At 35.5% G+C, this 26,026-nt stretch overlaps 1 protein-coding gene across 3 annotated transcripts in view; it reads left to right on the top strand.

Moving 5' to 3' along the window:
• The window catches only part of LOC102696792 (muscarinic acetylcholine receptor M3), a 125,363-nt gene that overhangs the window by 88,931 nt on the left and 10,406 nt on the right, over positions 1-26,026 (top strand). Inside the window, exon 1 of one of the 3 annotated variants that reach the window (XM_069179971.1) lies at positions 21,900-22,637. The exons of the other annotated variants lie outside the window; for them this stretch is intronic. The gene's annotated coding sequence lies outside the window, so the exon portion shown is untranslated. Of the gene's footprint in view, positions 1-21,899; positions 22,638-26,026 lie in introns of those variants that run through there. 3 annotated transcript variants of the gene reach the window in all.

Here is a 26,026-nt window from a genome sequence, read left to right as displayed (position 1 = left end):
CGAAACCCATACCTGGAATAATCGGCTTTCTGGAGATGAATGGATGATCTAAAGTGTGGTGATTTTAGACTTCTGGCTAGGAGCACAGGAACATAAGAAAGGTTGCAAACAATACAAAGACATCTGTCCCCTCTTGCTCATTTGGTAGTTTATGTTTATTTGGTAGATAAGTGAATCTAAAATTCAGTCATTGATTTATTCACATTTTGAAATAGCATCTTATTTGAAATTTTGGGCAGGCCTCAAGCACCTGTCTCGGAATTATGTCTGCTTTTGTGTTGCTTCCTCCCATTACTTCCTTATTGAAGACATAGAAGGATCTACAAACAGTGTCACATATACACCCAGATCCCTTCCATTAATAGCTTCCTCTGAATCACCGTTGTGATATACAGTATGTAATTAAATTATTAATTCTTTCCATGCTCATTGTGCTCTTGTCCAGGTTAAATTGCATTTACTAAATATCTGCATAATCCATCATCATGTCTTAGTGTTTTTGTAACTGCCTTGCAGCTACAGATACTTCTGATTGCCTCTATTTCTGTATATTATACAAATTTAACTTGTTTTCTAACTATACCATGGTCTAATTCTTTGATATACTATAGATCAAGATTACTTTGTAGAGTAACTATTCAAAAGCAATGCCTGTGCTGCTTACACTGATGTAGTTAGAAGTAATTCCCCTTGAGATGTACTGATGCCACTGTTCTAAAGCAAATCATTGCAAGAATTCAAGATGAGCTCTGTGAATTTCCCGCCTTTAACAGTAAAAGAAGAAATACTGACTGGTCTAGGATTCCTGTTTTTTTTCTTAGATTTTATGTTGCACACACAATTCCCTAATAAACGCATTATCAATTAAATAATTAAGGCTAAAATATTTAGGGCCAAACTATAAATCCTGAATTTAATTCAATTTTTAATTATAGGTAATTAAAAGTCAATAAAAACAATGCAGCTGGACTGCAAATCCCCATAGCTGATAGTGCATCCTGAGATTCTGTAATATGCAGAGGTACTGAATGCAGCAGTCTGGGGTTTTGCAGTGCAGTCCGAGGGCACTGCTAGAAATTGCAGTCAGTGCCTGATATTGCAAGGTCCACATTTTCTGCCATATGATTTACGTACCTGTTGGCCTTAGTTATAGTATTGAAAAACATTTTACTTTAGCCACTTGTAATATTCCTTTCAGTCTCTATCAGATTAAAATATTGTTTTTATAGTTTCATATACTCTATATCTTAATGAACCGTTTCACTATTTTTGAATCCTGGCCCCTTTTATTCAGTTCTTAGAGATCTTTTTTGTTCTTTCTCCATAAAAAAATTTAGAACAAGTTTTCCAACACTAACACATACTGTATTTGTTTTAGCTTTTCACATTAATTTTCAAGCATAACTGTTCTTCTTGTATTGACTCTTTGTCCTTCTGTTCCAAATTTGTCTCTGCCTCTTTCATAGTCCACTTTGCTAAAATTGTAAACCCTATTATTAGATTCACCCTTTAGAGTTTTAACATATAAATCAACATGCACAACAGACATAATTTTCCCAGTGAAACAATCATATCTAATCCCATTCTTTTCTTCTGTTTATTTGAAAAGATCAGGTAAATGAAAGTATCCCCCTCTACATTTCTGTACAAATTTAAACATTTCAACAATTTGATCTGAACCTCACCATAACAGTATTTCATTTTATGTGTGGGAGATTTAAATCTCCTATTAATATCATGTCACTTTGAGAAAACCTTCCAGATCTACTTAAAAGGTAGGCTGTTTGGATGTGTGTCTGAATCAAACGGTCTATAGCATGCACACTGAATTAAACGGTCTATAGCATGCACCCTCTCAATTCAGTTGCCCTAGCTTGCAGACAATTTTACTGTTGAGTTTCTTGCTATTTCCAATTTGTATCTCATCAAAAAACATGTACCCAGCTAATTTATATTCATCTGTTGTCCTCCCCAATTCATGTTTCCCTGTCCTTCTAGCACAAAGATAAAACATGGAATAACCCTCACTTGATGCTGTTTTAAGTGTGTTCTTAGCGTTACCCTGGGCTTTCTTGGTCACACTATAGTTGGCTTATTGAATGCTTCCTGCCTTGCTTGTGCAAGTAGGGTTTTTTTTATAGAAGTACCCCCAATGACCTATAAAATTAAACCTCTCTTCACTGTACCAATACAATATTGTGTTAATTCAAATCGCCATAATTCATCTTGGTTCCCTGGGCTTGCATAAATACTGGTATAATTAAAAAGGTGTTAAATATTTAACATACCTGTATCCCCATCCTAAAATGCTAAAGTGCTATGAAGTAGGCAGTAGTGAGTTTATGTTTTGTAATCTTAGTTGCCACCACAGCATTTTATTAAGTTACCTTAAACATGAATCAGAATAACTGCCAACAGCTGGCCTACAGTATACTGTAGCTGTGATCGAATAATAAAAAATAACACATTTTGGATTGTTACCATATGTCTTTTGAAATATAAGTGAATACTAAGTGGGAGTCCATAATGTATAAAATATAGTTTTTTTATGCTTTTTAAGGGAACCCCAGATAAATGACAATGAAAGAGATTGAAGTGTTAATTTAGCGGCATCAATGTCAAAAAGGGAGCCATAACACTGACCTGGCAAAGAATCACAGCAATAATTATGACAAAAATAGACATTAGTGCTTTGTTTTCAATGGATGTCAGAAATGAGCTCAGAGTTACAACCATTAGACACCACAAAAGCCATCCTGCCTTAAGACAACAATACATCAGTAGGGAGTGATCAATTTCGGTCTGGAATTAACTCAAACCTGAGGTAAAGCATTTTTCTAAGGGAATAAAGTGTATTGTAAAGGGTTTATACAGTACTAAACCAAAAACTGCATTGACTGGCAAAGTGGAGCATTGTTTAGAACCAGAATATAGAACAAAATAACTGAATCTGTGATGGAGGAATAATTCTTAATACACTGTAAACACCTTAATCATTAAAGGTTTCCAGCTCTGTACTTCAAGCCCTACATCACACAGGCACTGTCAATGCAAATTTCAATGTCTGTCAGCTGCAAAAGGCATGTTTTGATTGAGGATTGAAAGAGAAATTAATGAATGAAAGTCCAGGCAAATATCAGAGCCTGCTAAAGACCTAAATGATGAATTTTCACCCCTCAGCAGGACAGTGACCAAAAAGAAAAGCTATACTAGATTTAACAAAACTACACAAAAAAGAAAGGGAATATCCTCATGATGTCCAGTCAAGATCTTGATGTAAATCCTTTTGAGAATCTTAAAACCGCTTACTGCTGTCGAAAAATGACCCCCAAACAACCTCAGAGAGCTTAAGCAATTTTTCCAGGAAAAATGGACTAAAATCACACCACGTCAGTGTGCAAGTTGATAGAGACTAACTCAAAAAGACTTATGGTTGTGATTGCTACCAAAGGTGATTCCTCTGAATATTAAGTTCACAGATCTGAAAACATTACTTGCAAACAACAAATTTAATTTTTAGCTTTTACTGACATTAACTGTAACTGACCTGTAAAGGTTCTCAGTTTGAGAAGTCAGGCTTTGCATAATATATTAAGTTTAAGCAAATATGTATACATGATTTTTTAATTTCCCAAAATGGGACATCGTAGAAAGTGCCTGAATAGTTTTGCAAGGCACTATACACTTATTTTAAAACTAATGTGGGAAAATCAAACACTGTGTCTCATATCAGAAGTTGAAGTACTCACTGTCTCATACAATAAGAGTTCCATACATCACAGGGTTCATTTTAATATAAATTTAATTTATTAAGGAGATGTAACAATAAAAGGATGGAACACACTCAATAATCTTAAATTACCATTTGACTACATTAGTATGCCACATAATAAGAAACAAATCTGTTAATTAGGAACATAGGCAGACAACTACTTCATTTTTATTATACTAACGTACTGTATGAAACAGTCCCCAAAATATAAACAGTCTTTATTTCAAACACTGACAATTAAATCTCTCCTCTCATATATTACTATTTACTGGTTAATTTTCATTCCCATGTGTAGTTTCACTTCCTAAAACACAACAGGTTAGCAATGCATTTTCTGAAACAGACGAGCAAAACACTGAGAGAAAATAAGTACTGATTTATCTAGGTAATTGTCAGATCCTTTAATTGGAAGTCAAATTGATGAAAACCTATTAACCATTTCAGCAGATCCAATCTTGTCATCGTCTGGTAATCAAAACATTTGGTAAGGATGCATCAAATAGTTTTTTTTTAAATATGCAATGCTGTCCGTTTTGGAATTGTCCAATTATGCTGCCTAATTTAAAATCAATCATATGAGCCAGTGATTCACCTTACTGGCAGCTTATTTTAGAAATCTAGTACACAAGCTGCAAATCTTCACAACAAAAACCTTGATTAGACTCTTTTCTTGATTAAGATACATTGCCAAATCAATGCTGTAAGTATTCAAAGTCCAAAGTTTTGTAATAGTTATGATAATTCTTTGTGTTTTGAGGTACAATTTTAATTACATTGAGTTAAATGCCTTCTTTTTCAGAAACTTCCATGGTTTCTTTTTTTCTGTGCTCAGCCTATGCCAACAGTTTTCAAACTAACTGATTACAGCTCTCAAACAACTTTAGTCTTTGATGGTGCCTGAAGCCATAATTTCTTTCTGTTAAAAGAAGGAGCGAAAAAGTACATGCACCCTTAATTCTGAATGGGTCAAATGATTTGAGGCTAAGCAGACAACGCACTCAGTCAATTAATACTACTGCATGGATAATAAATGGAAACTAAACTACAAAGGAAAGCTGTGGGTGGAATCAGACTGCAGGGTAATGCAATGAGGGCAATGAGGTGCTTTGCATAAGAGCTACACCGAGGACCCATGTGAGAGATCTTCCTCCAAAGGTTAATTAAAGGTGAAATGTATTTAGAAGCATTGAAATATCGTTGTATTGCAGATCCATACATGGAGGAGGTAGCCTTTCATATTGCTTATAACTTTTGGTAATTAATAGCTACACATTGTCCAGGTACTTTAAGGTTTATGTGTTAAAGCTGTTCTGTCCTGCTAACATTACAATACATTACACTGTTCCAGATACCGCACCTACTGGATAATTGCATCACTAGTGAATCACAGTCTTCAGAACACTAGAACTTTATTGGATCAGACAACTGCTATACTCAAGGATTGTTTCCTTCCTTAATTGCTGTCTATCTTATGGTATGATTATGTTTAATGTTCTTGTTAGTATACTGTAGCTATAAGCAATCACACTGTTAATCATGTTTAACACATCTAGAGCCCATAGAACTGTAGTTCAGTGTTTCTTTTTGTTAAAACAGTTGAACATTGATATTAAATTTATGTTTTTATTTTCTCATTAATTTTAAAGGACTCACTATACTCTAGTCAAGGACAGACTATGTTTAATCAATTCTGCACAGCTGCCAATTTTAGAAGTATGCAGTGTTTTTTTTTTGTATTAGTAGGAGTCTGCAAACCTTGCAACAGTGACATTTCATCTGAGAAAGTACAGTATGTGCTAAGGAGTCATGTATAATGTATTTTTCAGGTCATAACCTCTTAATTAATAATGGGATTTGCAAATAGCAGGTATCAAATGATAAAAGGAAGCAATAATGCAAAGTCAAATGATTTTAAATGTTTTAAAACAGATCTTCATTCATAGTGCATTCAAGGACTTCTTTCTGTGCATTTTGTATTCATTTTAACTAATAGCTATATAATTATGTCAATTACAAAAATCTAAGGTTATCTTATTGAGAACTTAGAAAGAGGAAAGAGAATCAGAAAATATTTTAAGTTAAGGGGATAGTTACAAACAATTCTGACCTACAATATTTATACTGCAAACACTGAAGGCAAAAAGGAAGTAACATTCAATGCTAAGGACCTGCACCTTGTTTATTGGTCAAAAAAGAATCCAAATACTTTGTACAGAGATCAAACACTGTAATCCAAAGTACATGGTTTGCTACGTTGCTGCTTTGTATTAATACAGACATAATGCTACCTCATACACACTGTCAGTGCACACAAATGAACGTATCCTTTCACAATTTGCTATGATTGAATGCTTTTTAATATACCAAACACGTTCACAGAACAGTGGAACTGAGAATAAAGGAAACCAATCCCCAGCAGCATTAAGAGCACTGTAGTAAAAACTGAAATTTTACAGCATATTTGACTGTTCAAATGCACCTTGCAGCTAATGCAGTATGTTTATCTCCTACAATAATATATGAATTAACAGATGTTTTGCATTTACATAAATCATAATCAACACAGGTACATACTTTGAGCTTTAGTACCCTAAAAATATAACTGTGTTATGGTTCATATCCTGTGGTTTCTCAAGCTTGCATGCAGAAGGCATTCCAAAGGTTCTGTCTGACAAGTGCAGCCTTTTCTGCAGTCAGACCAGAAAGTACTAGTTATTTCAAAATCCCCATGAGATTGAAATCAATTGGAAAAAAATGTTTAGTTATTCTGTTATCTGTTGTATTTTTCAACGAAGGTTTAAATACAGTATCAATCAGAAAAAGGCCAAACGTATTCATGAGAAATAAAGAAGAATAGATGTCTATTTTATTTCTACATATTTTATCTTTATTTCCCCCAGTGGTAAACTGTAGTATGAATAGCCAATGCTTCTACAAACCTAAAAGTTTTCTCATACATCACTATAGGCTAGACCTTCTTTCACTGCATGTTTTTTGAAATTCATAGTTACAAAGAAGATGTAAATCCTTTTAAAAATGCAATATCATTGTGGCAGTTTTAACTCAAATACCAAACACTGGGCACCTGGTGTTTTTACGAAACCTGCTTGAGCTCAGTATTTTGTTAGCCCAAAGAAACAATACCCAAAAATCAACAAACCTATCTGCTCACTGTTTAAAGTGCAAATAACCTTATGTATATGCCCAGTGAGCCATTGATGTAAAACCTAGACTTTTATTTTATTTTCATTGTGCATCAGTATATTAAATACTATATCCCAGCAATAAGATTTATCAGACTAACATACCAAGTGTTTTTTCAATGCACAGAAGAACATTTGGCAAAAGTGTGTATTCAGCAGTGTTCATGCTTACATGCTTTCATATTTTTCTTTCAGTATTCGTCAATGTTTAACATATGCATCATTTCTACCTGTGCAGATTTCTGACAACATTTCCTGGCCTTACTTAGCTATGCAAACAATAAACTCAGAAAGGCTCATAATGTCTTGCTAATCTTACCAAAAAAAAAGCAGCAACAGCACACATCCAACTTGGCTGTTCTATCACAGTGTTTTTTTCCACCTGTCCTTTCTGGTTTGTCTGCTACTGTGTTCACATTACTGTCAGAATACCAAGCCCCTTCCCCTTAGGCATGCAGGCCACCAGACTGAGGGGAAGGAGGCTGAGATACTCTTTTAATATGTCTCTATCGAAACTATCCATGCTGAAACCCACTGTACAATGAACTTTCAAATCTTCACTCTTTGTTGAACTATTTGATTCTTATTTATTATTGTAGATTTTGCAAATAATGTAATTTTCTTATGGCTGGCCATTCATTCCAGTATCTCTCATTGTATTGTGTATTATTTTTACTGTTTAATAGGTTTTCTATAGGTGTGTAATAGATACTGTATGTCCACTTCAGCATTCTGAAAATTTACAAGTACCTTTAATGACATTAACAGTTCATGCTTTTATCACTTCAGACAAAAAAGTACAAATATGTCGACTGGCACAAATTTGGACGGTATAATACAGAATATCAAAATCATTGGCATAGAAAAAGGACAAAAGTGGAGAACTGGCCTGTTTTATACACTTTTTGTACACTTTTGATCCTTTTGAGAGAGTACAGTACATGAGAAAAAGTTTTCTACTGAACACACATTTGTCATAGTCTATATAAATAATCAGAGTAAGTCAAATAATCTGAATTATACTGTCACAAATAGTGCACACAATTGTATTACAGATGTGTGCGTCACTGTGGTGGCAAGTGCAAATCATACAGTATATCAACCACATAGTATCTGACATCCCAACATGCAATACAAGACAAATATGGAAAATTTGCAAACATTATCCTGTCAACTCTTATTACTCACATATTGTAAGCACTGCTGCAAAATGGCTGCAAATATTTTTTTAGCCTGGAATGGCACACTGTTCTTAAATGCGGGTGAAATCAGATCATATGATTTTGTCATTCATATGAGTTAATCAGATTATTCAGTATTTTATGTACTGTATCACCCGGACACCTAAGTACATTTAAGTCATGAACATTAAGACTTCCCTTTAAAGTAGGTGGTGTCTCACTTCATGAGCTTCCACTAGATACACATTTGCACAAAATGGTCTTATTGGGTATGCAGAGAGAATTACTTCATCCTTCTTCATCCTCAGCAAATGTTCCTAAGCACTTACAGTACATACCTATTATGACTTTATTAGCTAATACTTGAAAACTCAACAAAAGTTTTATAGTCTTTACTTGCACAGGCCTAGAGACTGTGTGGCATATTCTTATAGCTTTTCTGACAGCCAGAAATGTTGCGTATAATTATCATACCACTTTAGATTAATACAAAAACTATATTCCTACAAAAGCAATTAGCTTATAATGCAAACTGCATTATGTACCCACTTTTCCTTTCCAGGATTTGCTATGCAGTTTATCCAGTTTGTGTCATTTCCATACTGTGTCATGTGTGTTTTCTGGTCTGGCTGCTACACTGGGGAATAACTTGGTCGTTGATCTTATTTATCTAAACTGTGTGTCAGATCAATAGGATATTGAGGCTTGAAATCTGGCCAGACTCTGGCACAATTCTACCGGTTTACGTGGTATTTTTAAGCATGAGAAAGTGATTGACTCTGCTCTTAAATCACATTGTCTAAACACTACAAGTACATTCACTACATTTCTGATTAGGAAGAGGAATGAATACGATATGTGCATGCTGTGTCATGGGGTCCTTTGTGTGAAAACTGTTTTCAAGTGCATAGTCGAAGCCACTATTGTCTAACAAAAAAGAAGAGACAGTTATCTTTTAGGGGCAAAAATAAGTCAAAATAGTGAATATGTGAGTATTCTCCACCAATATGCTGATGTATCTGAACCTGGTTAAAGTATTTTTGTAGAAAAAAAACGTGTTTACTTAATGACGTAAACATGAGGTAATAATCAAATGAAGCAGAATGAATTGCAGCAGTGGTATGTTTACCACAGAAAGGAGAACAATTTCGGATGTCACGAGATTCTGTACTTTCAGAATTGGTATGGCTTTGTTTTACAAAATGCAGCAGATGTTTAAAATTTTAATTCTAGTTCTTCAGCCAAAATGTATAAATATAACACAACTATGCTTTTTCTTTAAATAATTAGTTAACTCAATAAATGGAAAACCTCTTATACTGTATATTTACAATAATATTATTTGTCTGTAAGAACATTTGTGATGTATCTTATGCAGGCTCCTTGTTATACAAATTTACAATACTTGTAAAATATTGGCATGCAAATAGGCAGGCTGAAGATGTTTGTAAAGGTTTTAAAAGAGCGCAGACTTAAATTATCATATTTGATCTCATGTTGTACAGTTTAACCCTGTTAATAACAGACTTGTGCAACAGTGGAAAAATGTGAAAGGCTTCTGTTCTCTCTCTGATTTGTTCTGATGAGCTATTATAGGGCACATTTCTTGCATTAGGTTTTTGTTGCATGATTAAAGTATTTTCTGTAAGGATAATTTCAATAGATTCAAATGAGAAAAGAACCGACATAGATTCCCCCTTGATTGTAGATGAATAGTGTGGTCAGGTTGAAAAGTAGTGGCTTTTTTCTTTTTTTTTTAATATGAATTTACTACTTTGGGTTTATTAAGTACAGTAGTAATCAGGCGTGAAAATTGCAGCAAGTTAAAAAAAATAAGAATCTTGATTTACATTGCTTGTATCTTTAAGCATTTAACTGCTTAATGTCCAAAATAAAGATTCATCCACTGTTCTATATATTTCCATAGGCATTAAAGACCACTAAAGCCATTCATTTTAAAGGATACAGTACCTCTTGCTTTCGCATTCCTGGATGATCTGATCCTAATCTGTTCAAGAGACAATATCTGGAAAGATTTTTCCAAACCGGCAAAGGAAGTGTGGTCACTACAGTAGCTCGAAAATACTGAATTCTCTTTTTTTTTCTAGACTGCCTGTATAATTCTCTATGAGTCTTTTATTTTAATGCAATGTGTGTGGTCTTTCATAGCGTGAAGAAGCAGAATGAAAAATTTGACAAGTGCTGACAGAAAAAATGATTTAGGCCCACATAAAAATGAGAATTTATCCTTGAGTTTTTTTTCTCTGCTCCTTTAGCGTTAAAGATGAAATGCTGCAATATTTCAGGAACCCTTCCACAGTCTACAAACACTACAAATAAGCAAGTATAACATAAATTTGAATGCCAGTAATATCATAAATGACATCTTGTACACTGCGTTAAAGTTATCAATGAAATAGTGTCCTATTATATTGATTACCAGGTACAGAATCTTCAGTTATTCTGATTGCAGGAGATAAAACAGGTGACACTTAAAACAGGCCTTCCACATTGTAACATATATTTCTGTAGCTGTAGCTGGCAGTGCCCAAGTCACAGAACACACCTGACTCAGTGCAACCCCTCTGCTCAGCACCGCACATCCGGAGCTTGCAAGGTGCCAAAAGATGAATGGCATAGGAGCTTATCTGTACTTCCTCATTTTCCCTAAGGACAGCATAAAGAAGACCTGGGTAATGTCACTGATGAGCAGGGCTAGCATTTGAGGAGGCCCTTACTGGAACATGAATGTTACTGACAATGCTCTTGTACTGTTTTTAGACAGAAATTTTAAAATGCAATTCAGGTCTACATAAGCACTCAAATTCTACTAATCTAGCAGTAATCACCTAATCAAATCATTAAACTGTCTCAATCAAAAATACTCCCCCCATTATGAGGACAAACTGTCCTGCACAACTCAAATGATATGTATTCCACTATTACTTGCAACAATTATGTTATTCCCATTTTTGTCTGCAATTTGTAAAATGTTCCAGGTAGTTTTATCTGAAAACAGCTTTAGAGCCTGGAGTGCACATTTAAAGGGGGATTGAAAAAGGTCTTTAAAGCCGCATTGTCTTTATCCTTTACATTCTATTCTACAAGGATGTGTCTCTCAGCACATTTTGGTTTGTTTTACTGTTCCTCTGTCTTCTCTTTTAGAACATCCGGGAACTGCGCAACATACCCATCGTTAAAGTATGTTTGTTTCTAACCTTGGATTTCAGTGAGCTCCAATATCAGGGCCTATAAATTGAATTATTTTTTATACTGCCCCTGATTCTTCCCACTTGAGTATAGGAGCAATTGCTGTACCAATGTAAAAATATTATTGGTGATTCCAAATTGTGTGGAATGTTATCTTCAATGAATATTGAAAATCAAAAATTCTAATTTAATATTTATAATGTATTTCACATTTGATAGTTGCGTTATATTGATATATACAGTACAGTAGGTAACTACTGTAACTCTGTGGACATGCAAAGATCCATTTTCTATGCGCTTCTTCCAATTCAGGGTTGCAGGGAAGCTAGAGACTATCCCAGCAAGCGACTTGGTAGACAATGCTGTACAAATCATTGTGATTTTGCTACCAAATTAATTTTAGACTTTATGTTTAACTTGATTCTAAATATAAAAATATATTGAATGCATAATTTTTAAAACATTCAATTACAAAAAAAGATCTGACCCAGTTTTGGAGTACCTTAACTGAATGGTGCAATATACAATAAGAGCCAAAAGTCTCCAAAGAAAATATCAAGATAGGAGCAAATTATCACTCGTCCCAATGTTGACTTGGGCCCCATAATCCAGCACTGAGCGCAAGAAATGACTGGGTAGTGTGGGAATCTTAACCCTAACTGGGGTTTCAAATGAGCAATTCTCCAATTAATCTCTCAAGCCCTAGAATTGTCAGAATTGAAAATGTCCCTGAAACCAAGCAATTTGAGTCTAAAATCATTAAAACCATTGAAAAAGCCTCTTGGAAACCAATTTTCTTCAATTATGTTTCTTCTTAAAACAAATTCTAAATCAGCTAAAGCCACTGTAAGAATTGTAGTTAAAAGGTGGTGCATTTCTGGCCAGTGTAGGGTTGGGGTTACAAGAACCATTAAATACTTCTATTTGCACTTTAAATGACACAATTCTGAAGGTTTTACGCAATAGAACAGGTTTTCTGGCAACTTTTGATCCGACCCAGTTTTGGAATACCATAACTGAATGGCCCAAGAAACGCCACCAGAAATCTCAGAAAAACAAAATAAAGATAGGAGCATCAGCATCTAAACATTTACTGTAGTTATTGTGAAACAGGCAGCATTTTAATTTTTATTATTAAATGTTTACAAAATTAGCAATGTGCTTTAAAAAATCATAGTCGCATCTCACAGGTACTGGAGTAAATGTATGTGATGAGACTCACACTTTTGAATGAGAAGTGCAGCATAAGATACACTGCCCAAAAATCAGTACTTTTAGGGAGAGAAAATGTAAATATCTTTTAAAGATGTTTGCAGAAACATGCATTTTTTTTTAAGTGGATCAGTATAAATTGTTGAACCTTAAAATGTCAGTAACAACTTTGAATTGAGGTCTATTCTTTGCTTCCATTTACCAACAGTTTTAAACCTATGTTTCATATACAGAATTCCCTGCAGGTTACTTGCTTCTTAGTCTATATACAGTAAAGTCCTGTGGATGTCCTTGAGGCAGCACATACTGTATACTGTATGCTTTGTAAATGCAGACTAAACTATGGCCTTTTCAGAATTGCTAATTTCATCTGATCCTGCTGTTTGACCTTTTTAGAATTAAAAGGTTGCTTCTTGTCTGTATGAGAGCATGTGTTGTTTAAAAATGAAACTGAATATTTTTATAATTAATTAAACCCAAAGTCAATTAGGTTATGCCTTTCAAGTATATTTGAATGCCATCTTATAATATATGCGTATTTTCATGTTTAGCACAAAAATTGTTAGATGGCTAGATACACCAAGGTAGTATATTAAGTCTTTTGTTTCATGCTTTCACCCTCAAATTTTCGTTTTTTATATGTTCTGGAGTAATTCATCCAATTGCTCCAATGCATCACAAGATCAGTGCATGCTTTAGCCAAATATACACAAAGCATTTTCTCAGACAAAGAGCAATTTGCCAGTCATTTCAAGACAGGTAATTAGCATTGCATTCCAGCATTGATGTAAATAGAGGGGCATTCGTATTTTCCAAGGTTGCTCTTCATTGCTTGTTTATCTATCCCAACACTTTTTTTACTGAATGGATATACAATAAGAGAGAGAGAGAGTCTTTATTATTCCCGTGGGGAGGGCTGTACTGGTTTTTCAATTAAGCATTACTTCAGATGGAAAAAACACAACATTAAAATGTACTTCTTCATGAAGGCAAACATGTACTGTAACTTTTGTTTTGTTTTAATGAGATCTGAATGTGATCAATTTAATCACTTTGCTTTAGTTCTGCCTTGCTTTTGAGATGGTTTCCTAGGATTGTATGACCTGCTGTTCCATGGGAATACCATGACAACCCACAACACATTTCTAAACGATGTTTACTACTGTATATCATCATTTATTCATGGTCTAGTATCAGTATTCTTTATGGATGGGAAACCACAAGATAACAATGACAATACAAAAAATAACAGGATAACGTCCAAGATTACTTGGAATAAAAACAGCTTTATTCTCCTGATCAAAACAGTATTTATAAACATAACAAAGGTTACAAGTATGAAGAGGTCATTCCTCTAATCAAAGGATCTCATCTAGAGGTTCTAGATAATTCTGGGGACTGACTTCACCCACATGACTGCATGGCTTTTCCATATTCTCTCAACTCTTTGGATGAAGAGGGATTTCTCAGTTTTAAATGCATTTTGACATACTGTACTTTCCACCAGTGTCCAAGTTGGTTTTTCACTGGTCATCCTGAATAAATCTGCTGGATTTATTTTACAATACCTTTTCTAAGGAATGTGAAAGTATTAAGTCCCCTTGTAATCTCTGTTAAAGACTAAAAAGGTCCAGTTCCTCCAGCCTGTCAGTGTACTATCAGGAATGGAATTGTTTTATTCTTCTCTGGAGAAACTCCAGAATAGGAATATCTTTCTTTCCAATGGGTGACCAAAATGTGTACACAGTATCTTAAATGATCCCTTAGTAGTGCACTTAACAATTTTAACATAACATCCTTTGATTTAAATTTTATACTTTTAACAATATATCCTAACATTGTGTTTGTCTTTTTAATAGCTTCCCCATATCTCCTTGTCCAGAAGATTTATGCTAAGCCTATAATGCATTTCATTTTAGATTTTAGATTGTTCTGTTCCTTACTAGACTACAAACACTGGTTAAGAAATAGTCCTGAAAAAATTGAATCATGTCACGTACATATCATGTTAACAGTCAAAAGAAAAGAAAGGTCAAAAGGATTTAAGGATTTTCAAAAGGACAAAAGAAAAGCTGAAAGAAAAACAAAGCATTGAATAGCAACAAAAGTAATGATAATTTAGAAAAAATCATAATGGGATCATAACCTCATTCAAGACAATTTTACTATAGGAATCGCAGAAAAAATCTATTTTCACTTGGGGGCTGTCTTAAAAAACTTGCAAGTCCATGTCCACAGTATCATCTGAGAATACTAGAATAATACCAAGACACATTTTACACCTACTGTACAGTACTGTACACGCTGTTGGGAAAATGATTAATTCCCTGCTGAGATCGCCACAGCTGTCATCTCTGTGTCATTTGATGTGAGGTATCTTGAATGAAAAAAGATGTGTGAAATGTTTGGATCAAATGGATATTGATCTGTGCCTGCTGATCTGCCATGTGTTAGCCACTTAAGTGTCTGTAAACATTAGTTTAAAGGCCTGAATATAGTGGTTCTTTTTGATCTGTCTGATGGTGTCTGCAAAACTATGAAACGTTCATCTTGTCCGCGCTAAAAGACAAACATTCGGTTCGATTTTGGGGTTCAGTTAAAAAAACTTCCACTCTCATACTTGTTAAATTCCACATGTTTAAAAAAATAGTCTGCCACCCTTCTGCACTGCACTACAAAAGCAGCCAATTAAAACGCTCATTCTTGTTTTATAAAAAATGAGCACACAACTGAGTTACACATTCCTTTACTGCTGAATGTTGTTCTTTTTAAATTCAGGGATATTAACATTGTTCAGAAGGACATTGACAGACCTTAGTGAAATCTTGTATTGTGCAGTTTTGTATGAGGAATCTGTGCTATTAATTAAAAAGCTTACAAACAAAATAGCTTACGAATGATAATAAGTTGTTTGATAAAAATCTCTGAATTAAATATTAATTTCATTATGCTGCCCTTTTCAAAAATTTAATGAAATCTCTAGAACTAAGAATGACATAAGGGCAGTTTTCCTTACAGTAATATAAAGGAAGTTTTGCCTGATTAGTACTACACCAAATATTTTAGCTTTTAAATACATTCAGAAAATGAAAAAGAACAGCATCGCTATATAAGCCTCAGGTCAGGAACATGATCTTGCTTCAGTAATGCTGTTCTTTTGGGGTTTTTTTCTGTAAACATTGCCTGAAATGAGTCATCCATATTGTTAGTGGCACAAGCATCAGTTTAAGAAAGCACGTTACTCCCACCTTCTGAAACTTAATTGAAAGTGATTTGAAGTCTGATCCTTTTATTTCAGTTGGCAAAAGGCTGAAAGCACAGTGATTTTGAGATTTGGGATTTCAAGACTCATTAAGCCCCTTGAGCCCTTTAACACTTTCTAAGGCATGACAGTGAAACACAATGTGTACAAAAGGTTGAGCACAGAATACATTTCTCACCTTCTATGTGCGGTAGAAAGTGTGTTAAGGTATAAACTGCTGTGCAAAACTGCTGTGACTTAGACATGTTACACTCAACCATGAATCATGTTTCTATAAATATCTTTCAACCGTTTGTTCAGGGTCTACGCTAGTATTTTCTACAGTTATAACAAAAATTGTTACTAATGCAGTCTCATTTGAGTAAGATGCCTGCCGTTCAGAAACCTTTAATCAGGCGATCAAAAACTTGATCACAAGAACTCAGATTACTACTTTGAAGTGTTGTAAAGTCCATTTCACTTACTCATCCTGTCTCATTCACCCATTGCCAGGTGTTTTTGTTAGTCATTTTTCCTCCCTGCACATCCAAAAATCTAAAAGCTTACTTTTTGTAGTACAAAGTACAGATATGTAAGGATGTACAGTACAGTAATTATTGATGTCCGGCACAATGGCTACATTTTAAGTACAAGATCTGTGTTTCTTCATAAAGAAGTATAAATACTGAGTCCTACTTGGTTTTTACAGTATTTGTCTTTCACAGTTTTGTTTTTCTAACATTGTATCTTGTGTTTGGGAGAGATATCACTGTAGGTTGTGGGTAACACAGTCACCCTGGGGCTGGATGATTTAAATGAGAGGAGCCAATGACAAAGATGGTATGGGGGCTTCTCTGAGAAAGTTAAAAACTGGTGAACTGTCTTTAATGGGATTTTGGTCGTCAACTCCCCATTGCTGTTTCACTACTCACCCCAGGAGACCATAAATGTGGGGGCCTAGTTTTGAATACAGACAGTGGTGCATTACTGTGTGTTCCTATTCAGAACTATAGAGCTGTAGATTTATCTTATTTTTCTCAGTGAACCTAAAGTGCTATTGCTTTGTAGAGTGATAGACTGCTGTGTGAATACCCAAAACTTACTTCAGACACATGAAAAGCATCACAGAATATGCTGTGTAGCAGGAAATGTTTTGTAGCTGTGAATTTTCACATTTTTGTTTTGCCCTTTTTAGTTTATTATTGTCATGTTATATTTGTTATTGTTGCATGTACAGTATGTTATATTTTTTGCTTTTAGACTTTTGTAAATGAAAGGTTAACTTTCCACCGAATTTTATGGAATGAGTCATAGCTAAGCATACTGTAAACACTGTAATTATTTATTGTAGAGATGTTACAGTACTGTATATTCACATGCTATAGTACTGTATATACTGTATAGTATACTGTATGTACCAATATAAACACAAACACCAAAGTAAGGTAAAACGACATTAATAAATAGTCAAGAGTAAATCATGGCAGAATATAAATAAATAGGAAATGTCATGTCACGCTACCGATGTGGGACTCATGGCGTTCTTAATGAGGAACATTAAGAACCCAGTCGGTGGATGAAAGGCAGCCAAGTCGGGGAGCCCACCCCGCCCCGCAGAGCAGCACACAGGGAATAGCCCAGAGCAGTGCGGTACTGAGAGGGAGCAGCCAGAGCGCACTTTGGGGACAAGGAGCCAGCAGCTTGCTGCCTGGAGAGCTGAGTGGCCACGCACAGGCATGCGTGGTGCTCTGGCTAGGCAGGGGACCAGGGCATGATGCAGGCAAAGACAGTCCAGAAGCGCAATCCGAAACAGGCCAGGGCCAAAACGGGGAGGCACTGTAGCAAAGCCCAAGGGAATGTCCGGGAAATACAGTAGGTCGAGGTTCAGTGCAAGTTCAAAGCCAGGGTCACAGCCCAGAGACGCACACAGTAAACAAAGCCAAGGGAGCACAGCCTGGGACAGCAGGAGGTCGGAACATAGCAAGCCCACAAGGCAGTGCAAGCATGGCGAAACTCTGCAACAAACACGGAGGCAAAGTTAGACGGGCTGGGTGTCAAAACTCAATGACAGAGCCCCGAGCTCTGGCAGGTCAGAGCATTTATACTGAGGATCACCTGGAACAGGTGTGGTTGTAAACCAGTTTCAGATGTTCCTTGTCTCCAGGTGATTCAATTCTGTGGCAGCCGGTGTAGAGAGGCAGGTTGATGATGATGTAACTGGCCGCCGCACCACAGCTACAGAATCTCGCCCTGCAGAGTCACAGGCAGCACCAACATGTCAGAAACAAAACATAACTGGCTGCTTTGGAAAAAGAAATTTTCAATTCCATTCTGTATTGCTTGATGATGTTGAACACTGGATTACAGTATACAGTAATGCAGTAGGGTGGTGTGGTGGCTCTGTGGCTGTGGCTTGAAGGTTGCTGGTTCATATCCTGAAGCCGGCAGAGGAATCCTACTCAGTTGGGCCCCTTTGCAAGGCCCTTAAACCCAAATGCTCTGACCCCAAGCTTCTCTCCCTTTCTGTATATCTCATGGAGAGCAAGTTGGGGTATGCGAAAAGACAAATTCCTAATACACGAAATTGTAAATGGCCAATAAAGTGATCCTATCTTACAGTAGGATCAGAAAAGAATGAAAAGAATTTATGCTGTAATGTGATAAAATTCGGTCTCAGTTCTCATTCTGATCTGGATCAGTATGGTATCATACTCAAAGCTATCTTTTAAAGTTGCTGAAGTTGAATGGAACCAACATATATTATGTTTGGAATGATCAGCATTACTTTAAGTCTCCTAGAATTGTTTGAAGTGCTTTCAAAACTAAGGTTTCAACAAAGTCAAGTTTAATCACAGTTAAGCTGAGTGATAGGTCTTTGATCAGTGATCTGTTCTAAACGTATATCCCTGTAGAGTAGTGCATTAATTCTTCTGACTTGTATTGTGTAAGATGAAAAATTACCACTGGTCTTGTCCTTGGCATCAGAATGAAAATGCTGTGTGCCAGTGTAGTTTGGGATCTACAGTACAGTGCACCAAACAGATTATCTAGAACATAAGATGTACTAATACTGTTTTCTCTCCAGGATTCTGTTGGGATGACACAAAGCTGCTCTCCATTTGTGTTATTCATCTATCTTTCCTTGTCGCCATTAGCATTCGTGGTCCATTACCTTCAAAACATGAACTGCAATATACAGTTTTGGTCTATAAAATCTACACTATGCCATTACAGGGCTATTGTCCATTAATCATCTGCATTGTTTCAAGTATTGTGAAGAAGCTGTGTTTACTGAATAAAAGCCGTCTGTGAGGACTCATTTATAATGATCTGCTGTGTATAGAATGCCTAAATAAAAATGAAATGCACACCTTGTGGATCCCACACCACAGAAGACACTTGGGTTTATAAAATATTAACTAAAAGTACACAAAACAAAGCAAATAGCCTCTAGCAAGTTTGTAATTAAAATGCTTGTGTGTACACTCTATGGTGCAGTATTTGCAATGAAATTATCCATACTTGGTTGCTTACACCCTTGTAATAGTTTCAGTAAAACAGTATTATATGAAGTAGAGATCTTAGTAATTTATCATAGACATTTTTGTCCATTAGAAATTAGAAATTAATAAAAGTAATTTCCCCAATATTAGAGTGTGTCAGATTCATTCCTCTTAAAAATAAATGTGAAAATAAAAGAAGGCAGTATGCATCCATCTGTTGTACCTCACATTCAAAGGGCCTGACAAGGGTGAACATTTGGTCAACCCTGATGACCTGCTTTCTCTGCAGTGGGAATATTCTAAGGAAATTGAACTCTTGACCAATATACAGGAGAGATTAATTCAAAATAAAGACAAGTTAGATTATAGTTTCTCATGGTAGCAACTATAATAAAAGTACATTTGACTGTCTTGTCTGTGAACAGCCTTGGTCATAAGTTCTGTGCGGTCAGGTTGAAAGGGCAGTTATAATATATAAGTTATAATATATAACTTATATCAGGCTGTGGGTTTTCCAGTGCTAAGTTTAATTGGCTCTACTTAATTAGAAAAGGTTTTCTTTGCTTCCCATTGAAGAAGGACAAATCCAAAGGCAAATCTAGTTTTGAACAATATATTTTACAGTTTCTAGCTCAGAAGTATTCTTTGAATTATTAATAATACACATTTGTTACTGTAAATAGAGCTGCTTTTAATTTAATGTTTAATTCAAAATGCCTAAAAGAAATTTCTGTCTCAACCAGGGTTCTTAATAGGACTGAAGATCTCAGATCTTTTGAATAATTTGTGATCTGCAGTCCCAGCACAAGGATCTTTGAAGTGATCACACTCTTGGATATGTTGTGACTGTACATGGTCGCATTTTTAAAGTAAAAATGTTGGGTATCACACCTTTAAATCTTTGCTCTAGAGTCTGTCCGAAAAATAAAAACTCATGTTCATGCAGCATTCAGAAAATGTTTAATTTCCCAAACAGTTTACAATCATGTACTGTAGTCATGTTACAAAACCAAGATGAATTTTACTCTTACAATTGTTGAATTAGTACTTTTTGGCATCTCCTGACTTATTTTTGCTATTTTATCATTTATTGTCATGATAACTTAGCATGACAATGTTTTAGGAGTGCTGCAGTTACAGAATTAGCGGCTCTAAAAAATCATTTTCCAAATCACATGCTTTACCATTGCCTGTTATCTGACCCTACTTTATTTAGGAAAAGAAATAAAAAAATACTCGGGCAAAAATCCAAAGATTGTGATAAAAGCAAACAGTAACCATAAAAGGTATTTAAACATTTTGAGCTTTAGAGTGATGTCTGGGCGTGATAATAGTGGTATAAACATCTACTTTCAGTCTTGCATCTTTTTCAAAATAGTTAGTTGTTAGTTAGTTGTATACTGTATGTAACCACTGTCCTTTTTCAGATATGTTTTACCTTTTTCAAATATGAAATTTTAATTTAATTTTAATTAACTCAATATTACCCTCTTTTCAATTATTTTTTCCTGACTTGCTCTCAAAGCCTCTTAGATTTCACAACCTGACCAAGGAAAGTGGCAGAGACAGGTGTTTGTATTCTGAAATCATGTCAACCACTATTATTGCACACCGGCAGAGACCACTCAGCTAATTGTCTGGCTCATTAAGGTAATTTTGAGCAATTCAATTAAATTAGGTTTGCAACAGCAAAAGTTGCATACTTAGGCAATCATGACTTCTCTATTTTCAATTTTTTTCCATATTAATTATCTATTTTGTTTTTTTAATGTGTGGTATAAGTATTTCATAATTATTCATTGCTACTTCAAAGTGTCACGACTGCAAGCTTTAAAGCAACAAAAAGTGGAAAGTATGCATGGCACAATAAACAGTACTTTAATTGTCAGTTTATGTCTCAAGTCAGATGAACAGGTAAGCAAAAATCCACTTTTTGGAACTATTGTGTGTATTTTGTTTTACATTGACTCAAAGCAATAGAGTATATGATGTGGAATACCAATGGCAATAGTGCTTCAAAAGGCATTGTGCATAGCATTTATTTAAACATAGCTATGATATTTTATTATAGTTGTTAAAACTTTAAAGAAAAAGGTCTGCTTACTTTTTACTGCTTTGCAATTGAGAGCCAATGCTGTGTGAAATAAAAGAGATTCTAATTTTGCTTCAAGCACTGGCTAAGTGAATTAATGGAGACACATGGTGTCAACTTTACCTCCTGAGACTTTTTGCAGATTTTTTACCCATTCTTGGAAAGCCTGAACCAAACAAAATGATTACAGATGAATAAATCTTACTTCTTTTACATTAATGTTATAGATAGAATAATAAGATCTAAATATTTTTATCTCTACTGTATGTAATACAGTTCTACGGGATAGTCAACGTGGATTTAAAAAAGATAGATTTTGCTTATTACAGTTCCTTTAACATTCAACAGCATTAATGGACTCAACTAATTCTGTCTCAAACAGAACAGAAATGAGAATAGTATATTTTCAGCTTATGTACAGTACTTTCACAAAAAGTTGTCCCTCTGACCAGCAATACAGCTTGTGCAGTGAGGTATTGCAACTTGCCAATCGCACAAAAGCTCGTTAGGTGCACTTTTACCCAACGAGGTCCAGGTGGAACAATGCCAGATCAGGTCACCTTTAAAAAGGCCTTAATTCAAAGCTTAGGTCTCTGCAAGAAAAAAGCCACACTTTGTCAGTTTCTGTGCATTCTATAATGCCTCGAATGTCACCAGAAGCAAGGGAGAGGGCCACTGGCATGCTGCAACCTGGCATGTCATGTGCCAGCATTGCCAGACATTATGGAGTAAGCCGCTCCACTGTGTCCCAACTGCAGGAAAGGTTTCAGCAGACCAGCAGGACAGATGACTGTCCTACATCCAGTTGCCCTCGAGTGACCATACCAGAGCAGGACTGACACATCAGACTGGTCCATCTGAGAGATCATTTCAGATCTGCCACCCGTAATGCTGCTGAAACTGCCAACAGACACAATGCCCACATCAGTGACAGGACAGTGAGGCTCCATGCTTCTGGCCTCTGAGCAAGACGACCTGTCGGAGGCCCTCTGCTCACACCTCCTAGACGTCACACCAATTGGCTTGGGCCAGACAGGCTGCGATGGACTCGTCATCAGTGGCTTCAGGTCCTCCTCACGGATGAGTCACTCTTCAGCCTGTCCCACGCAGACGGGAGGGCCAGAGTGTGGAGGAGGAGGTGTTGCGTTTCTTTTTTCCATCAGTATATTTTGATTTTCAGGAAGCCAAAAAAGGAGAAAACTGATGACGCCATGAGGCCAATGGTGAGTTGCAGAGCTGGGTTGGGCATCTTTTGATCAAGGACAGACACATGTCAGATTAAAGGAAGTGAAGAGCTCCTTGGTTGCAGAATTTGTCATTAATTCTTCTATGCCTTCAGAGGGAGATAAGATAGGAGGTTGGCTAAAACTCTCTTCATTACTGTTTACAAAATATAATGCATGTTATTCCAAGAAAGGCTTGGAATAAAAAAAGAAAAATCCATTTTTAATTACTGCAGCAAAGGTTCCAGTAAAATACTGTTTCCTTCTCGGCTTCCTACCAAAAGTAATAAAAGCATGTAAACAAGGTTAAATGGAACAAATAGTTACTGCCATTTCCTTGAATTAAGAGTCGTGAATTATTTAGAGATTTTTGATCAAATGTGGAAAGATATGCAATTTTACGAATTTAAATTCATTTCATTTTGTGATCAGGTGCTGTATTTAAGCTAATACACAATTTTGTTTCCTTTTGTGATTTTTAAAATGTTATAACAATCAGGTACAGTACCTTTTTAACAATAGTCTATTTTGCAGACAATAGACCTCATTTAGTACAGTATGTCAAACATTTTTCACATATGCATCCACTCTGCTCTTTGTAATTTATAATGAAACAGTATACACAATATACATGCACATACAACAAATACTTTATACACAGATGCATTAGCAGAAAGCTATATTGTACTGTATATTTCTACTGTGCATTGCAGCAGTCTACAATATTCCAGAGGTACTGTATCAGGGTAGGACAATACCTGAGATAGAATGCTGGGAACACAAGCATACAGGACAATGTAGAGACATCAATCAATCCAGTAGGTACTGTATTTGGGATCTTTTCCACAGATCCTAAAGCATGTTTCGTGTAGGACAAGATCCAATTCATCCACCACCGAAAGCAGCACTAGGAAAAGTAAGAAATTACTTGACTAGTTGAATGAAGTGGAAATTTTAGTAGACATCACCTTAAAAAAAATCAAATTACTCTAATTAAGCCAATAATTAATTTGTTCAGATTGTTAAGATTATGACCTTCCAAGTCTAGGTTATAAGGTATAAAAAACTGCATCCTGCTGGTAAAAACAGTACCTACTGCATTATACTAAATAAAACTTAATATATAATTAAGTTTTTATGGAAAGTGAAGGTAGTGCAAAATGAAGAAGTAATAATCGGTGTTAATTTTTATATTGTGTTTTTTCTACCAATTGACAGATTAATGAATGAATCAATAGAGTTTCTCTTTATCTTTTGTCCAACTACTCATTTTATGTGTTGGCTTCAAAATCATGAGTAGTGCTACATCTACTTGCAGAGCTTAACTTTTTTTTACCCGATCAATAGCTTTCAGCTTTCAGCTCTGACACATTTTATTTTTTTGACATTTCCATTCTTCAGACAGTATGCACTCAGCCAGTAACCTTCACATTGAACTCCGGATAGTAGACTCAACTGGCAAGTGTTCCTACAGTGTGTCGAAAATGTTCAGGGGTATAGTTAATTAGTGTGAATCTACACACAGTCAGGCAGCCCCACTATCAAGTAGATCAGGTGGACAAGTGAGAAATTACTTCACCAACAGAACAAATTCAGGGAAGTCAGACTGTGCAAAACAAAGTAAAATTAAGCCACTTTTTGAAAAATTGTTTAGTCCCTAAATCTACAAATCTATAACATTAATTAAAATTTTACTTGTTTTGGAAATAATCCACTCACTGAATATGCCGAATGTGATAATAATTGTTTCATACTTTATATGAAACTAAACTGACATTGGCAATAAAAATACTGTACATTTTGAAATGTCTTCAGTTTGTTTAAAATGTCTTTTAAAATAATCCTTCTCAATCACAAACTAATTCCCTCTAAAATGTTATTGGCAGTTTGTATAAAAAATGTTAGTGTCTTTGCAGAATTAAGGAAACGTACTCTAGCTTTTTTATGTTTGACAGTAGAACTTTTCAAAGTCCAACATGTTAGGCATAGGAAAGCTGTCAGTCTAATCCAAGGGATGTATTTGGAGAGATAGTTTGCATGTGTCAGGTTAACCTGAGAATAATAAATACAGTGACATTTTGCTGGTTCCTTCTAAGCCCCAGCATGGGGCACTCAGTGATGGCCCAAGGCCATTACCACAGTCATTACAAAGCACTTGTAATTCATGTCATCTTTGATTCAGATCAATGACAACAGGCTGTCTAGCCTCAAAACATGCTACAGGCTGTCCAGGGACTAGGCTGTGTTGACTGATATTTCTTTGGAAAGTGACAAGTAATGAGGATAAAAGCTTAGCATTTTAATGGCTTTTCATGGCTGTTAAAGTGGAAAATGATTAAGATAAATCAAGTACAGAGTATTTATAAAAGTGTGCAGTGGACATTTATACTTCATATACGGTAGGAATGTCAAGTACATTGTAAAGATTTAGTTACTAAGTAATACTATATAAAACGTTGATTAAAATAGAAAATGAGGGGTCTCGTTTTGAAACAGAGTTAATGAGACTCCTACACCAAACAGAAAAGGAGACCATAGACACACCTATACCAAATCGATGTGTCTTCTTTTAAGTGCAGTAGTTTTGTAAGTATTGATTGAATTGACCAAGGCAAATGTGACATTCTGCAGATTCTATGATAAAACATAGGGTTTGCTCAAATGATGGTGTTTCAGCTTCTATGTATGTAAGTTTCATTCTAGTGAGGTCTGCTCCGAACAACACAAATTCCAAAGGAGTTCTGTGTTCTCACATGTTGCATTAGTATACTGACACTCTGTACGTTTGAGAGTGAATATAATGAGACTATGAGTATTGAAACCCATGCGCTCTTTAGTGATGTACTGTACCACCATATGGCTCACCATAGACATACAGTAGGTGCATGTAATTATGTAATTTAGATATTTTCCATGTGTGGCAGTGTGCCTGTGATCCAGAATGAAAACAAGATCATCTCTTAATTTGCCAAAAGAGGCCTCCAGAAGCTTGGTAGGAACAGTAACAGACCCTGGACAAATAATGGGTTAAACAATCTACCAGGATCACTTTCATCATGGGCACATGAAATTCAATCAGCCTCATTTTAACCGAGTATGATTTTCAACTGCAGGATGAATGAAAGTGTGTTTTACAAACAGACTCCTAAATGCACTACTGGAAATGTCTTTAGGCTCATGATAACAACATTAACTTTCAGATTTGGCATTTTGTGGAAAATCCTTTTTCCTTCAGTACAGACTTTTCTTAAATCTGTCCACTGTCAGTGACTAGTTCACTTTAATACCATGGTGCAGAGAGACATTTATGTTTGGAAGTTCACCTCAGCCAGTTTTGTTTTTAAATTAAAGGTCTTCCACAAAGGCTCAAACTGGACAAAGTATTCCAG

This window comes from Lepisosteus oculatus, chromosome 17 (assembly GCF_040954835.1).
Source record: "Lepisosteus oculatus isolate fLepOcu1 chromosome 17, fLepOcu1.hap2, whole genome shotgun sequence".
NCBI classification, from domain to species: Eukaryota; Metazoa; Chordata; class Actinopteri; order Semionotiformes; family Lepisosteidae; genus Lepisosteus; species Lepisosteus oculatus.
The sequence above is the reverse complement of the archived record's forward strand: the minus strand, read 5'-3'. Positions and strand labels throughout refer to the sequence as shown.